General features: G+C 44.7%; 1 protein-coding gene and 1 long non-coding RNA gene across 2 annotated transcripts in view; one reads left to right on the top strand and one right to left on the bottom strand.

Annotated features, from left to right (window-relative positions):
* Window positions 1–17,827, bottom strand: part of LOC144168720 (uncharacterized) — a 123,365-nt gene that overhangs the window by 65,259 nt on the left and 40,279 nt on the right. The window lies entirely within an intron of this gene.
* LOC144168722 (uncharacterized) lies at window positions 4,337–10,482 on the top strand. Its single transcript, XR_013322210.1, has 3 exons — window positions 4,337–4,605; window positions 5,844–6,113; window positions 8,997–10,482. It is a non-coding gene; the product is annotated as an uncharacterized LOC144168722 (long non-coding RNA).

Genomic DNA, 17,827 nt, shown 5'->3' with positions numbered 1-17,827 from the left:
GAGTTGGTGGCGCCATCTACTGAGGAGAGTTCGAATCAATCTGAAATAAAATTTGCCCCCGCGCTAATTATTTAGGCAAGAAATGAGTAAAATATGACGTAGCAATTACTCAATAACCTACACTGCCTTGCCTAGCACACGTTTAGAGGCCTAAAAGCACTTTGCGAGCTCAGAAACCTATCAGAAAGGCGGGCAAGGCTTAGAACCATTGATTGATTGATTGATTGTGGGGTTTAACGCGCCGACGCAACGCAGGCGATGAGGCGCGCCGTAGTGGAGGGCTCCGGATCAATTTTGACCACCTGGGGATCTTTATCGTGCGCCGAAATCTCGTACACACGGGCGTTTTTGCTTTTCGCCTCCATCAGAAAAGCGGCCGCCGCGGCCGGGAATCGAGCCCGCGACCTCGTGCTCAGCAGCGCAACGCCTTAGCCACTGAGCCACCGTGGCGGGTAAGGCTTAGAACCAGTAGGGACGGCCATTTTGCTCATCCATCTGAGAAAAATGGTTGATTGTCGCTTTCCAGAGCATTATTTATCAAGAAACACGTAATAAACAGTATCAAGTAAGATTACATTATTCGGCCGTACCAAGCATAAAGCGCCGACCGCACTGCATTTGCTGCACACTAAACTTTTTAACACCCTTTAAGGTGCTAAAAGGGTGCACTCAACATTTTGCACCCTTTTTGCACCTTTTAGGGACCAAAACATTGCTCCGGCACCCAATCATGAGGGTGCCACAAATTAAGGGGTGTAAATCTTAACATTTTCACACCCCTTAAGGTGCTAGAAGGGTGTACTGAACATTTTGCACCCTTTTTGCACCTTTCAAGCGCCCAAATATTACTCGGGCACCCCACCTCGAGGGTGCCAAAATTCAGGGGTGTAATCAACAGTTTCAAAGGGTGCTACGACCGTTAAAGGGGTGCTAAAAGTATTTCTTCTTGATTGGGGTGTTACCACGGCACCCTATCGTTAGGGTGCCTCAAAGAACGGTGTGTGAATGCAAGCATGCAAAATTGCACAAAAACAGGCTGAATGTTTAAACCGCACATTGCCCTATTTCACCTCCCGTTGAGAGGTTTAAATATGAACTCTCCACATAGACCAGGGGAAATGCTCTAAAATTGCTGTTCGTAAATTGAACAAAACGTGCTGAATGTTTAAATTCCACTCTGCACTAATCTACTTCTTCGAGTGTATCACAAGGTTCGTTTCGATGTCTGGGTGCACGGGAAGGGAAGGCTACAAAATGCCTCTTGTAGTCCTATAAATAAAACTTTTACGCGAGGCATCGGTGTCCTCAACGAAATCGAATTTACCTAAGAATTTGTTCCCGTATTATTATGCCCCGGGCAAAAAGTCCAACAAGACTTTCTTGTTGGGCTCACAGCACGCCTGTGGGGCCAATACTAAGTTCTGTCGGCACTCTATCGTTCCAATAGCCTAGTCTTCCAACAGGGAGTTTAACCTTGATGGCGTTTGTGGGGCCAAAAAGAAGCTCTGTCGGCACTCTATCGTCCCAACAGCGTAGTCTTCCAACAGGGAGTTTAACCGTGATGGCGTTTACCGGCTCGCCAACACGATCAGTGAACGCCAACAAACGCCTTGTTCGTAATCAGCGGCGCGAGCGCGCCATCAGACAGAACCGACAGATGCCCTGAAGGTGGTTTTTAGGGCCTAAACAGCAGCGGCTATGTCTGGCATAGACGCTAGACGTCAACGTTTGTGTTCTGAATTTTCCCTTCAATAAGTAACAGTCAGACGGACGATAACATAACGATGTGAAGATATGCTTTGGCTCATACCACGGCAAGCACAATCGTTTGTAACTGCAGCCTCGGTTGCTCTTCGTCCACAACAAACTGAATCGGCTGTACAGCTTTCTTCGAGGGCGTGTATGCAGGGGTTCTATCTTCCTTTTTTGCGCAGGCCGACGGGGGCGATCGTGTAAAATCATTTTCGCTCGTCGTTGCCGTTCTGCCTACCTGTTTGCTCTACCTATTACGTCGCCGCCACCGCATGCTTCGGTCGCTTTCTAATAATCCCCACTTGTTACAAACTCAGAGGTTTTCGCACTGTTAGCAGTCGTTTTACACGACGGGTTTGATGCGCCTGACATGCCAGGAGTGACATCGCTTGTAGTATTAGCGCGACGTTGCTTGTCTGCAAGACGGCGCCGGACAAACAAGCGTTATCAACGCCATAATTCTAACGGCACATTCCATTAATTTCGTGGCTACCGTGGCTTGCGCAGAAAAGGTCGGGTTGACTGCGATAGCTTTTCTTGAGTCAAATAAGGGAGCTTTGGCTCAATCGCTTGCAGCGCTAGCAATGCGGCCTCGTCTGCAAGACCGGTGGGTGAGAAACAAGCGTTAGGACAGCCAAAATTTCAGAAATGCAGCATAAACTAGACACAAGCGACAATATTCGTTGACAACTTACGTAAGTATAGCCGTTTCAGTCACGAATTATTATATTCACTGCAGAAAAATTCCATACCTGGAGGTTCAGCATTGTCAAGTGTCTAGAGGTAAGAAAAAAGGTTCAGTCTCTCTAGAATACTTATTACACAAATGGCGTCGTGTCCTCACACGGAGACACCATTACTCATTCCTGCTTTTCCCTATAAAAATAATAAATATCCTGAGGCAGTTTACAAACAAGGAGGTGAAATAATAATTTCTGCACATGAAAGAGGTGTTTTTAGCCTTTATAAATGATTTACGCCACAGTAAAAGAGAACTTAGAACGGTAACACACTGGAGCTCCCACAAAACTTCGTGGCGTTCATTTTGAAACAATGTTTATGAGTGCGGTTTCGCCATTCCACATCACATGGTGCTACCTTTAACTTCCGTAGGTTTCGAACTTCAGCCACACCGCTCTGCAGAATGAACTCTTTCCGTTTTTACGAGGAAAACGACGAAGAAAGTCGGGTCTCCATATGGAGACACGGTGACTGAAAGGGATAGAGTTGTTTTAGGCACACCAAACACCGCTCGCCGAGATAGCTGAGTATTAACGCGTTTGTTTACTGTTTTGTAGGTCAGTGGTTCGATTCCTCGTCGAACCTGTTTTTTTTTTAAGGCGAGGGTATCATTAGCTCTTTTTTTTACGACCAGGGTAGCGCCTGTTCCTTGCTTTCTATGATGGTGATGATGATGATGAAAGGCCTCCCCTTTGAATCGGGGTAATGGCGTGCGCCATCTAGCCTATCTTAGTAGTTTGAATTTAAATCTAGTCCCTCAACTCGGATTTCTTTTTAATTCTGCCCTTCCGCTACCCCTGGCTGGGATGTTATTTTATCGACTTCCCTGCTTTTTTTACACCAATACTCCAGCCGCTGCTTAGTAATACCTACTGCTGACCAGTTAATGCTTCCATCAATTGCGAATCCCAATGCCTCAGGAAGTAGGACGTTTCCCCCAATTCTATCCGGCTGAATCTTTTGGCATCCTATTACTATGTGGTCGATTGTTTCTTTATCCCTGCCACATACAACACATGTCTCATCCTGGGACGAATATTTGCTCATGTAAGTTCGAGTTCTCAAGCAGGCAGCCCGCGCCTCAAAGAGCAACGCACTACCTTTATTGTTGTCATAAAAGTTCTCTTTCCGGATCTCTTTTTTGCTTGCTTTGTAGATTCCCAGCGATCCCTTCTTTTCCATCCTCTCTTTCCACATGAGCGTCTCTGTTTCCTTCACTTGCTTTAACTGCCCCCCCCCCTTGTTTATTTGCCGCGGTCAAATACGTTTAGTCGCCAGCTTTCGCGTCCTCTTCCGCCATTGGGTGTCCACACTTTTAAGGTACACGTACATGTGCACTCTGGCTGCCCAGTTCTTCTCATCTAAATGTCTAAGCCGCTCCTCAAAACGTATCTTACTTTGCTCTTCCCTCGCCTCAAATGAAGCCCAACCCATATCGCCTTGTACCGCCTCATTTGTAGTCTTACTGTGAGCTCCGAGTGCTAATCTGCCGACTGTCTTTTGGTTAACCTCCAGTCTATCACGCCGACATTTACCGCCCTCTTCCTAAACCCAAAGAAGCTCGTTTTCTCGCACCTTCTCTCTTGAGAAGCCCGCCGTGAAAACAAAACCAAAACAAACGTCAAAACCTCTTTACAATATCAGTATATATGTCAATTACTTTATGTGTATTCACTTTTTGTGTTTAAAAACCTTAAATTTAAGTTATAAACACATTTCAGACTTTGAAAGCAGAAAGATAATTACCAACATTACAGTACTAACACAATTTTCGTCAAACATAGAGGTGCTGCATTTGAAGTCTGGCAACTATATCTCACTTTTCGTGTGTTTTTTCATGGCGTTTTGTGCCGAGTGGTTGGTGGCGTGATTTGATCTGTTTTATCTATTTCAAGCTTAAATCATAGTTATAAAAGCTTTATGGGTGATGTCTACCCTTCCAACCTACGCGTGTGTTGAACATGGCGACCCCGGAAGAACGATCATCGCCGGATAAAATACTACGCGTCAAAAGTGGATGACATTGCATCAGGACAAAGCGTGTTCGTGTGTCCGCGAGATGAAGACGACAGTGAAGGAGAATTGTACGTTGGAAACATCGTTTTTGCTCGGGTAAGTACGCATTTTTTATTATTCTGTATTTGGTTGGAACGAGTTCTGGTGTTTATGGGTCAGTAATTCGCTAGACCCCCATCTCGTTTGCTCTGAGAGCCTACGTGAGTTAGTATACTTGTTTGGCGCCCAGTCCACCGTTTCCGCAGAAGTCAGCATCAATTTACGCTGAAGCTAGACCTTGGCTACGATGCTCGCGCTGTGGTACACGGCTGCTAATAATTTCACATCACGCAAGGCTCTTTAACACCGGGGCGTTTGTTTATGTGTCTCCCAAATAGTGCCTTTGCAGCTGCAGATCGCAGTTGCAATTTCGCGTGAGTGGCACGACGCTGTTATTAGTCCTCCTTCGTGAGTACCCGCGGTATACCAAGAAATAACATGAACAGGAGGTTCCCTGGAAGTGCATGTGAAAAAGCGTACACTTGATTCCTTGGCTGGCGTCTCGTAGGTGTTGTGAAATCTCCCCCCCCTACACGAATTCCGTGCAGTGCGCTTCGCAGCTATTGCGCTCGCGAGACCGGCGACCGTACGCCTCGCGGTCTTCGGGCCGCGAAGAATTGAAGGTGAAGGTGAAATGCGCGCATTGAAGGTGAAATGCACGAATTGAAGGTGAAATGCGCGCATGTGGCCTCGCAGGGAGTTAGCATAGTCTCGGGGTAGTGGGGGAGATTTCACAACGCCTACGAGGCGCCTGCGGATTCCGTCGGAGTAGCTCTCGGGAAGTCTGGGGCTTGATATCAGAGGCATATGTATTGTTTAAATTAGTGCAGAAAATTGAGCCAATTCGCAAGTTCTCATTTTCGCAAAACCGCAGGCCATACAGAGACTAACAAGAAAGCTGTAGGCACTCACTCAACTCGATTTATATTGGAGAATTGAACGTGCAGATACAAGTCAGACATTGAAATGGAGGAGCCTCAACTATCACACACCAGTTCCGATTGAAAGCAAGGGATACAGATGAGCTGCTAGCATGCGTTCCATGCAAATTAGCTCAGCAGTGAGCTTTGCATATATCATGCATACCCCAATCACAGTACCTGCGGGTCTAATAAATACATTCTTACTGTGACCTAAATTTCACTTGGGGTGTTCCGGGAATGTTCTTATTAGTGCCTTGGAGGTTACTGTCTTTAAACGATTAAAAATCTACTTGACCTAAGCATTCATGCTTTGTGTGTGCTCTTCTTGTATTTCAACAAGTGTCAGCACACTCACAGATTATGCACCTGCAGGTGCTGCTGCTGGCTGTCCTGGGTCAGCTGCCTTCCAGTCAAGTTTCAAAGGCTTTGCCAGGGCCTCCCTTGGCCAACCGACACTGCACCTGCTGTACCCAAGTACTGCCTGGCCTTTCGTTGGTGCTCCGTACGCTTTGCCGCCAGGAATGGTCATTCATCCATCATCTGGCCGCTTGGACCACCCGTTCAGAAGTCAGCGCATTTGCTCGACACATCGGTCCAGGCACTGCTGCCATATCGGTGCACCCACCGATTATGTACTTTCAGGTTAGTTATTGCATGTTGTGGAACCTGCCATGATGTATACCTGTTAGCAGTGCTCTGGCCTCTGATTATTTGAAACATTTTCATGAAGCAGTGCTGTGCGTTTGGAGCGTGTCATTGCTTAGCAGAGATATTGAAGAGAATCTGGGGCTGATGACTAAAGGGCAAGAAGAGAAATTGAACTGACTTTGAAGCAAGTATTCGTATGTAATCAAGCCAAGCAAACATTTAGGATCTTTCGATATGGTTTTGAACTTGCAATACAAACTGGTCTACTTCAGATCATACTGGTATTAATCATACTATACCGAAAAGTACATCCCGCAGTCTGTAGAATTCTGACAGCGCTTTTTTCGCAGTCTCTCATGACAGGCACTATTCTCAATGGTTGGAAGATAGTCGAGGTAGTACCAATCTTTAAATCAGGAGGCGGTACTTCACCTCTAAATTTCCCTAACAAGCACCATATGCAAGGTCGGGAAACATTTCATCCACTCTCAGGTGGCTAATTATTTATAAAATCACAATATCACATTCGAGTATCACTACGGTTTTCACAAGGGTTACTTGAGAAACACAACTTTCAGGATTTGTTCACGATCTACATTGATCCATTGACGCAGGCTTACAAACTGCGGTAGTTTTTCTCGATTTTTCTAAAGCATTCAATCGCATTGCACACCTTCTCACTACTTCTCAAACTTCACCCTAATGTCCTCACTTGAGCGAAAGATTTTTATTCTTCTCAAATGCAGTTTACTTTTAATAACTATATACTTCTTTTGCTCGTGCCACTTTGTTGTCCCCCCAGGCAGGTTGCTTGGTCTTGTCTATATTCCATGTTGCATATCCTCCCATTTAGGTCTATTTGCAGATGATGATGTAATTTATCACACAATTTCTTTCAACAACTACCGTCAATGCTTTCAATCTGATCTTAATACAATTGACTCCTGGTGCTGCAAATGGCTAATGTCGCTTATCTCTAAAACAAAGTGCATGACTTTAACGGTGGCAAGTCTCGAATTGTAAATACTTACTTCATTAACAACAGCCTGATTACCTTTTGAGACAAAGGTGTTCTGGTAGGCTGGTAGGGGAGGGGCGATTGCATGGTGGATTTCAAAAGGTAGATCGATTGGGAAAATAAGACGTGTGATTAATCTTTTCATTTGCACTCCAACACTCGCTTTATTTCATATGTTTAATCCATTGCAGTGGCTAGGGTGGTGTGCTGTGGAGGCGAATGTCGGTTAGATACCGCTTGGTGTGGCCGCTTTTCAGATGGAGGCAACACGTAAAGACGCCCGTGTTTTGAGATTTCGGTGCGCACAAAAATACCCAGGTGGTCAAAATTAATGCGAAGCCTTCCCCTACAGTGCTCCCCATATCCCAAGTGTAGCTTTGGCGTGTTAAACCACTGTTTTTTTTCATGTTTTTGGTATATTACCAGCTGCTGTAGCAGGTGCAACATAAAGGTGAACTTATACATAATGTTTCCAAGAGCTAAATATAAAGGCCATATTGAAGTGCGTTTATGGGTCTATCTCATAGCAGTAGTGAAAGGTTATATACTCTGGTGCAGGTTAAGAACGGCAATGGCTCATGTGGTGTAGTCCAGTGTTTGACGGAATGCCGTGTAGGCAGGTAAAAGCATTATTGCAGTGATGAAACGTACGTCACTGACCAAGTCAAGAAAGCCATTTAACGGTTTGGTGCTTGTTCACGGTGAGCATGTGTCGTGGAAAACGAAGCTATATATTGGGCATTACGCGGCGCAATGAGTTTGCATAGATATGGTGCAGATTGCCATCCATTATGTTGATAATGTTAGGCGTCATCTGAACGATGAGGGACTCGAGCAGTAATCGAGAAAATAGATTGCACTCAGTTGTCAGTAATTTTGTCTTGTTCCAGTCGACCACGTGTCCCGTCCTCTCACGGTGCTCTGCCAGTGGACTTGTTTTTGCATGGCCCTTGTTCACTTCGTTCCAGTGCTGCGTTAATCTTCTGTGCAGATTGCCCGTTTCGCCAATGTACACTGATTTGCATTCAGCGCATGGAATCTAATAAACAATACCCGGAAGCTTGGAGCGTTAGAGGGGGTCTTTCACGCTGACAATGTCAGAACGCAGCTTGCTAGTGGGCACATGCACGATGTATGCACTGCGTTTCTTGAAAATGTGTGCGAGAGTTTTACCGATGTGAGGGACGTAGGTAATTGCTGCACATTTTGATGCAGTCCTTGTGGCTGCCTAAAGCATTATATTCAGAAAGAAGCGAAGAGGGCGACTAGCAGGAATCCGCATTGACATTAGCAGGCAGAAGCGTCTACAAGGCCTGTGTCAAAACGTGCTGCAATTCTCGTCCTACTCATCAATAAAGCTTTTGCACACATTTTCAAGAAACACATTGTGCACATCGTGCACGTGCCCACTAGCAAGCTATGTTCTGACATTGTCAGCGTGAAAGACCCCCTCTCACGCTTCAAGCTTCCAGGTGTTGTTTATGTTTTGAACAAAAAAGTGAAATTTAAAGGTGACACCTCCTTCCTTCCTTGCCAATTTCTGATGCCTGATTGTTCAGTTTGTGGGGATCAGTTTAGCAGATTGCTCACATGTCTAACCTGTATTTGTGCTTGAGCAGTAAAACGCTGATGTTAGCAGTGAAGTAGGTGAAAATTGTAGTTTGATTGTAGTTGTGTGCAGATTACCTACATTGTGTTCATTCGTATAAAAGCAAAATTGAGGTAACCCTGCTAACTGTTCCTCATTGCAGCATTTTATTATGCGAACGTTAAGGAGTTCAGCTGCTTGTTAAAGGTGAAATAAACAGTGGTACAAAAAGAAGAGAATCTACTAAAGAGAAATATGTTCACAATCGCAGGATGCCAGCGGTCCGCCTACCAACTTGTGTCCTGCATCGTTTCTGCTGGCTGGAGCGACTCATGGAGCATTTTCCAGCTTCTCAAAGTTCGTGGTCAAGCACTCCTCCAAGTGAAAGATGCCGCAGAAGGCTCTTTTGTTTTAATGCCACAAGTTCACGTGCTCAGCAGCTAATTTATTCGTAAGGCTTTTTAAATATTCATCACCCAAGAGGGCATGTTACCTTCGTCTTCGGTGGAATGTGTCTGCAATCAGGTTATTTGTGACAGAAACAAGTGGACCACGTCGTGAGAGTCATTGAGGCCTTATTGATTGTGTATGCTTCTGAAATGACATTTTCATTCGGCTGAATACTTTCAAAATATTACGATTTGTGAACAAATTATGGTAAAAGTCATGATTAGTTGTACTACAATGCAGGAAGGAAATGCCAACATACTTTTAAGCGCCTCTGGTATTTCAGATCGTTGGCTGGTGAGCAATAAAACAAAACTGAAAATTTTTTTAAAGTAAAATCAAATATTCGTTGTCACCAGTGCACGACCATAGTAAAAGCTATCTAGTCACCAAATTTAGAATTAGACACGAAATGCCAAGAAAAATAGGGAAATAAACTAGACAGCTTGCTACAATAAACCAATTCGTAAAATTCCTCAATGTCTATAAAGTGATGATTCAGGCAGGTTAGTTAAGGTGTCAGTGGGTTTACACACCCAACTTGCAGGGAAGCACATGAGCTCTCAATATTAACATGTTTTTAGTGAAGACCGTCTTCCTTCATTAAGCTGCTTTGCACATTGATGCCAGTCTGATAAATGTAGTCCTGAATTTTTGTTATGATCAATCTTTGTATGGGAACCATATATTTTTATATGATGTCGCTGTGTATGTCTGAAACTGTATCTAGTTAACAATTATGGTATATTTTGTGTGCCTAAAGGAACGCCTCATTGCATGTTTGGTCTATGTAGTGTTGAAAGCGGACATTTTGCTTCAAAGTGAAATGTCGGGCTAGCAACATGGTACTTCGTGTGCTGCTCACTTTCATTCATGCCATTATTCTTTATATTATCATTTAAAATTAAAAGCCAACCAATTTGCTGTCGTTTTAATTTTGTCACCTACTTTATTTTCTTTTTTTTCAACTTTCTGTAAGGATTGACTATCCATATTTTTATGATACCAAGGCGTTGGACTGGGCTAGCTGGTACATGTTTGAATGGATGAAAAACCAAAGGAAAACCCAGGACACAGAAGAGAACGACGGGACAAACTTGTGCCGTCATACTGTTTTAACTGTTTCCTTTGTTTACCACTGGTTTTTTATGCATTCAAACATTTTTTATGAGTTTGTTGAACAGTGATTAGTTTAGGTGCTCAAACAATTTTTGGCTGCGAAGGCTCCCTGTAGCATTTATATAAGTGCTCTCTGCTCTTTTTTTGAGCCAATACCCCATCACCAGTCTTCATGAGGTGGTCTTTTGTAGAAATGAAGTTGAAATAAATATGTTTGCATTGCTTTACATGTTTTGAAAGAATTTCTCGTTCATTCTTGTTTCTTTCAACCCTGTTTCAGAATCCTGCTTAAGGCATTTCCTCTGTTATTTTTTTTTCAGAACCAGGAAGGGTGCTCATCCTCGGTTCTTGCTGAAGCAGCAGTATCCATACTTCACACGTGAGCTCTGAACACACAGTAATTATGGTATGAAACATTCTACCAGTATAAGCTTGCTTTGTAGAGGTCATTGTAGATATCAAAGCTCTTGACAGTGTAGTCCAATGTCTGGTGTAACGTGCAATGTCTACAACTTGTAAAAATTAATTTTGTGGCTATAATTTTTTAGATTATTTTAAAATGCACGTCAACTACTATTAAGAATCGCTGTCTAAATTGGCAGCCATTTTCCTGGTGGATACAGAAAGTGAAAAAGTGCATGTGTAGAGATTTCAGTGCACCTTAAATGTCCCAAATTTGCTAAAGCTAATCCAGAGCCCTCCCTGCAGTGCACTTCATATCCCATGTGCAGTTTTGCGTAAAAACAGCTAAAAATTTATGATCAATTTAAGCTTATTTTAATGTTTCTAAATGCAAATATTCCCAGTTTAAGCTGCCATATTTAGAGTAAAATATTTTGTAACAATTATATAGCTACCAAAGGTTTACAGAAAAGCTTTTTGCTTTTGTTTATGCACCTTCTTATCAAAAGAAAAATGTTGTTAAGAAAGGCAGAAGAAACCCAAATATGGAAATTAGCAAACCCTAAAGCTGCGGATGGACTGAATGTTTTGTAGAGAATCTTTTGCTGATTTCAGTTCTAGTCAACTCTAAAAAAGTCTATAGACGTAGAATGCTTGCCGTGAGGCACCTCGTAATACTAGCCAAAACTAATGGGCCCTGGCTGTTGGCTTTTCATTTGCAACAGTGACAAATGACCCCACATACACCGGCAGGGACATAATGCAAGGCACCATGTACAAGCTAGCCTCATGATAAAATAATGTTTTAGGAACAATGACATTACATTTCAACCATGGGCTTCACCAGGGAACTTATATGCATTGTTCTGTGATGTTTGCAGTTCTTGTTATTGCTATGTGGGGTCATTTAGTCTAAATGTATACTTATAAAACTCCATATACCACCAAACCTTGCGAGTGCTGTACCATATGAATATTTTTTCGTAAAGCAAAAAGAATAATGCAAAAGAAAATAAATGGCTTGGGTACCCAACTTATGAGTAGATTATGAGCCACAGTATGGAGGAAACTATACATTTTGCATTTGGTCTTCCTTCATATTGAACCTTCCTGCTCAGCTCAAGAATAAGGCACTAAACATTGTAGGTAGCTACCGTGATTGGAAGTTTGATGCAATACTGAGAAGCCAAGGGTTTTAAGGTTCAAGGAAGTTTTGTGTGGTTGAAGTGTTGCACACCTAATTGCTTTCACTGCATAGCATGGTGATGCTGTGCAGTGAAGTTCGAAGGATGTGTACTGCAGTTCGGCAAAGTGAACATATAATTGGTTTTTTACGAAGTTTTGAATAATCAACTACCTCTAAAGTTATAACTCTGTGTTGAGATGTGGCTCCTGACTCTTTAAATTGATGTTTTAACAATCGGTGACCCAAGTTCAAGGAAATTATCAGCTGATGTTGAGCTTCAACGGAATGTCTCACAGAACCGAGCTTGGAAAGCACGAATGTTTCATACCATAATCGTGTGTGATATTGTGCAATATGTGGCTTCACACCTGCTGCACCATTTATGAACCGAGGATGACGCACCCTTCTTGTACCCCTTTAGGTGGGTGCTTTTGCAGAAGATGCTCCTACAGATTGGGGTGCTAAGTAGCACCCTAGGATACTTTTAGGGCTCAAAGGGTGTTATAAGTCACCCGTCTTCTGGGGTGCTTCACAAAGGGTGCTCCTGCGGCGACAGAATCCAAGCACCCTAAAGGGTGCAAAATATTCAGTTTTTAGGGTGCTCCTGCGGCGACAAGCTGAAGCACCTTTTTGGGCGTAAAAATTTTTAGTGTGTGTAATCAATACGCGAAGGTAAACTTCGTCTGCTCAGGAAGCTCGCTGGCGACGGTAAAGTCTGTGCCGGTAAGTTACCGTTCACGATAACTCTCGCGCATGCGCAGTCGACCCCCGCAAACACGGTAAACGGTAACGCAAACGCGGTAACGATATGTTAAAACTCTCTATTGTAGGGTTTAACGCGCCGACGCAACGCAGGTGATGAGGCGCGCCGTAGTGGAGGGCTCCAGATTAGTTCTGACCACCTGGGGATCTTTAACGTGCGCCGAAATCTCGTATACACGGGCATTTTTGCTTTTCGCCTCCATCACAAAATCGAACCCGCGACCTCGTGCTCAGCAGCACAACGCTTTAGCCACTGAGCCACCACGGCGGGTACAGTGCCTAAAGCAGGCGGCCGGCCAAGACGGCGCGGCTCGGCCTACCCAGTGTTGCGCGGAGGCGCAGTAGATGGCACTGCGCTCGCTCGGCAAACTTGACTGCACAGAGCCTATAGTGAGTGGGAGTGACGGACTGGCGTCGAAAATAAATATAGACATTGTGTGTGCGCATCTGTGCCGAATTATTTTTTTGTCAACTTTTCCCACCTCAAGGTAGGGGGTCTACCTATATTCCCACTCGACCTATATTTCGGTTTATACGGTAGTAAGTCGTAACAAGCTTATTCTCTTTTATTTTAAGCCAACTGAAGCTCGAAGGCGCTGTGCTGGGACGTGTGCTGAAAGGATCCGTACAAGAGCCGCACCAGCGCCGGACCGGCCAGACGGCACGGGAGCATGCGTTTGCAGCGCCGCGGGCGGCACTGTAGGCCCAGCTAAAGAGCCGTCGGACGGCGAGCTAGACACTGCGTTTTTTTTTTTTTCCTTTGGGATAGCACGGGGAAAAAAAAGCTATGCGGGGGAAGCAGTTAGGATGCCTGACCGATCGTGATACGGCCCCTGCTACCTGCATCGCGTGATTCACCGGACGCGGCCTCCGGAATGCTCGCCGCGCAGCCAGCTTGCAATTGAAAACCGATCCTCCGGCGAAAGCGCTCTGGCGCGACGGGCAATCGACACTTGAGCCCCGAACGTAGCTCGCAGTCTAATATTAAATGAATTATTTTTGGCTTTGCTGAAGTGTATACGTTTTCTTCAAGCTCATCAACAGTGGCCAAATACGCTTGAAATGCTAACGCTTCCCACTTAAGAACGAGTGAAGGAAGGAGGCGCGTGCTGCTGATCAGGAAAATTTAAAACACACCCGCTCGCTCTTTTGACCTTTGTTATTAGCGCGGCAGTGCGATAGCGCTGCACAGTAAACGCGGCGTGGCGCTGGAAATTTTTCGAGAGCGGGGAGGCAATCCGCAAGTGATACGATATCGGTACTCCTGATGACATTGCCGAAATTGATGCTATTGTTTCGCGGGGTGGCTATCGGAACCGCTGGCAGTATGACCCAGCAGCAGTTCCCGTGTATCCTTTTGAAGTTAAAAAAAGAAGTACTTTGCGAATGGACCTGCCTTGGCGAAACCTGGAAGCGCAGCACGATATACCCTGAGCCGTCGCTAAACCCGCGTTCCGAGTATATTTTCTGGTACACAGCGAGAAGGTGCTACATTACAAAGTAGAATCGCCACTTAACAAAATTAGTGATGCATTTATTTTTCGTTATGTTGGATTTGAGTTAAACTGAAAAAGCGTAGTGTCTAAATCTACGTCGGGCATACCCGAATCCAGCGTGGTTGCTTCGATGGCGTATATCTCCTTGGTGCAATGCAGGGAGGCAGTTTGACTACGGCTGCTTTTTTTTTCGTGTATTTTGATCCAGGTTGCCATTTGAGTTAGCACTGGGGTTCTTTAGGTTGGAGATTTCAGTGATTGTATTTGTTAGTTCAGCTAGACTACGTTAAGTTGAGTGAGGTTATGTTTTACCGCTTGTATGCCCACAATGGTACCTTGTAGCCTTTTCTCTGTCATTGTGCTTAGTGTTACCGTGAGCAATGTATTTCAGATGTTCAGCATTTGGAATATATAACCTCCAACTAAAAGTACGCTGCCTATGTTGATGCTTGCTTCGCAGGGAATTATTCTCAGTTGTTCGTTTTGCTCTTCTGTATGAAAGCCAATGTATACTAACTCGTGTACCTGGGATTTCATGGTGGTTGTTTTTCCGCACTTGTAATGTGGCATGCACCTATAGCTGATGCACATTTCACCTTCGCGACTTCTGATTTCTGAAATTGCTTCCTTACTGTAATACTTCTAATCGCAGCAATTAAGTTTGCTTGGGGGTTTCTCATTTAATGTGTGTCACTGAGCTTTTTGTCACTTGTGCTTTTCCTATAGTGTCATTGGTCTGGTAAACTCGGTATCTTTTTTCTGAAGTGGTGTCATTGTGAACGCATTTGTCCTGCAAAGGCTTGACAAAAAGAAAGTCGAACCACGTCTACCGTGATAAATGGCTTGAGCTAGCTAGTTCAAATATGCATTGTGTTACCCTGTATTCATACATTTACTGCAGGCATCCACAAGCGTTGATGAATGGATTGAAACTGCCCCTTCTATGCCTGTGGTACGTGAATTTGGTAAGACAGTACTGTCGCGAAGCGGAGGTCTATTAATGTTTTCTGGTTGTTTTGAGTTCTGTTCCCGCCGCCGGGGCTCTTCCTCCCAAGTGCTTTGTGTGAAAGCGCTTCGGACGTGGCTGGGCCCTGGCCCCCTTTTTTGCTGAGAAACGGACCGGCGAGTGTGTCTACGCGTTGAGCGACCAGGGACACGGCTGTTGCGAGGGTTAGGTTACCGCCCCCCCCCCCCCCCCTTGCGTCTGCGCGGGCCGCTCTGTTCTCCGAACCCCGGTCTCGTTCAAACGACCGCCTGTCTTTTCCCTTTCGAGTTTGTATACCTTTACTTTATTCTCAACAGTAATTCTTTTGCAGAAACGGGCGCCTTCGAGTTTGAACTTGGTGTCTTCTATGTTTGATTTTTTTCCTTTTAACTTTGGCGGGGACATGTCTGATTGGAGCTAAGAAGCGTCTCCCCGATTGGCTGCAGAAAGCCTTGTTCCATTGCGTCCGCACGCTTCAGGATGCGCTTTTTACCCCAATACGTCCCCCACCGGACCGCTTGAAGCGAATAAAAGGCGGCGCCTCCGGCTATTGAGGGCGGCGGGCGGCCTGCGCCGGGACTCACTTCAGAAACTCTGCCGCTCGTCGTCGTGCCCTCCCGCCGGGAGACCGAGATCCAGTCAGCCATGTCCCGCTAAGTACTCTTAATCTTTTGCCTGTCTTTCTCATCTATGTAACAAGTGTAATTGATTCAAGTTTGTATGTGCTAGGTGTCATCAATGTTACCAGTAAAACCTGCCGCTACCGTAGCGGCAGGTGTTGGACCAAATTACGCCGTTACAGTACATAATGTATTATCGTGTTTGTGCACGGAACCCTAATTTATAAATAAGGGTTCCAGGCAAACTACACAATCCTTGCACTGGCACAACTGCACCATCTTCCAACTACCACTCACCCCTTGCACTTGTTTGGTTTAGTTCGGCATGCCTTGAGAAAAGAACATATCTGGAATTGATTTTTGGAACCTGTTGCATGGAATGCTTGTGAGGCACACAAAATAGAGAAAATTTGAGTGAGAGCCGAGAAGGCACTTTGGGAAGGAGAAACAGCACTGCTGGAGGGGGGTCCTGAGAAGGGGGCGAGGGACCCTAGAACGTTCTAGACGCGCCTAGTATACGTTGCCGCATGGGTCCAGACCTTCCTTCCCCATTGCCACTGGTGACTACGCACCAGGCCCTAGTCATGGGCGGGGAAGACCGAGAAGTACACCACAATGGAAGGAGCTTGAGCAGCTTGAAATGCTGCTCGTCGCAACTGCCGTCACGAGGAAAGTGGCGATTGGTGCAGCTGCGGCAGCGGGCAGCAACATGAGATATCGATAGCAGATCAACAGTAGGTCTACCCAGAAGGTCCAACTAGTTCGATTATTAAGCTAGTTGGCTTCACATTGGTAAAGAGTTATCAGCATCCCCCATAAAAGTTTGTGCAAGTTGAGTCACCTCTATGAGTGCTAAAGTTGCGCTGGTTTTGGTAATGACTCGTCAAAGGAAGGAATTCAGATGGATGGATAAACGAAGCTGTGCTGTTTACATGCCTAATGAAATGTAACTTTAACTAAGGGTTAGCAGCTGGCTGAGTGTGAGTAGCCAGGAAGTGGTAATCCAAATTCATGGAATATGGCCATAGAAAATGTGAGAAATTGGTTTAGAGCGGTAGGAAGGGGGGCCATTTGTTTTCATGTGATCCCTCCTTGAATAACTTCACCCGGCTAAATAAGATTGAGTGTTTAGCTTAGGTTTTAATGAGTTTGATTATCATTGTGCATTCTTTGCTGTGCAGACACTTTGCCGTGTACTTGCAATTTTTATTGTGCTTTTGAAACCCAACCTACTTATACTTTCAAACAAAATGCCTTCTAAACTTATCTACGAATGTTGGTAGGTAATAAGGCTTATAACACGAGGCTGCAAATGTGACACAGGCACAGTGCTTATTCCCAGTGTCATCTCTAAAAAATGTAATATCATCTAGCTTGTTCAAAAATAATGAGCTTCAAAACAACATATACTTATTATTCTTTAGACCCATTACGCACAGCTGTTGTCGTGTGGCAAACTTTTTCCCTCAATTATACAATGCTGATGAACCCCTACAATGCTCTGCAAGATAGAGGAATGAAAAGTTTTGCCTTGAATATTGCCTTATGCTGATTGATACTCCTAAATGCTAGCACTCATGCCTAGTATATAAAGTGTCCATTTCAGCTGCATAAAGGCCGCTAGGTCTTCGAAGAATGTTTCGAATCATCTTGAGAAAAAAAATTGTTGGCTTATGAGCTTCAGGTTGACACGTGGTCAACATGAAGTGAGGCTGAGGGTGGGTTGCGGCTCAGGCGAGGTCAAACTCATCTGTACTCAACTGACCTAGAGGCGAGCTTGCCAGGTATAGGTCCAGAAATAGAGGCGAGGTAAATGTGAGCTTGAGGTGAGCTTGCGAGGCTACTTGAGAGAACTAATTTGTCTAAGGTGAGGTCAAAGGTAATGAGCTGAGTCGTTCACCCATCTCGGGTAAGGACATAAACACTGCTTCATTTTTCAGCCACCAATGTTTCACACTACTGAGCTGAGCAGTAGTTCTGGATACGCGTTCAAGCACAGTATAGTTGTCAACATCCTTGCTATTCTTCGGAGTGATTAAAAGGGCCTGTGGACTGCGAGATTCTCATTTACAACTGTGATTTTCA

This window comes from Haemaphysalis longicornis, unplaced genomic scaffold (genome assembly GCF_048455015.1).
Source record: "Haemaphysalis longicornis isolate Haplotype H1 unplaced genomic scaffold, Haemaphysalis longicornis Haplotype H1 scaffold_2, whole genome shotgun sequence".
NCBI lineage: Eukaryota > Metazoa > Arthropoda > Arachnida > Ixodida > Ixodidae > Haemaphysalis > Haemaphysalis longicornis.
This window is presented reverse-complemented; position numbering and strand designations above follow the sequence as displayed.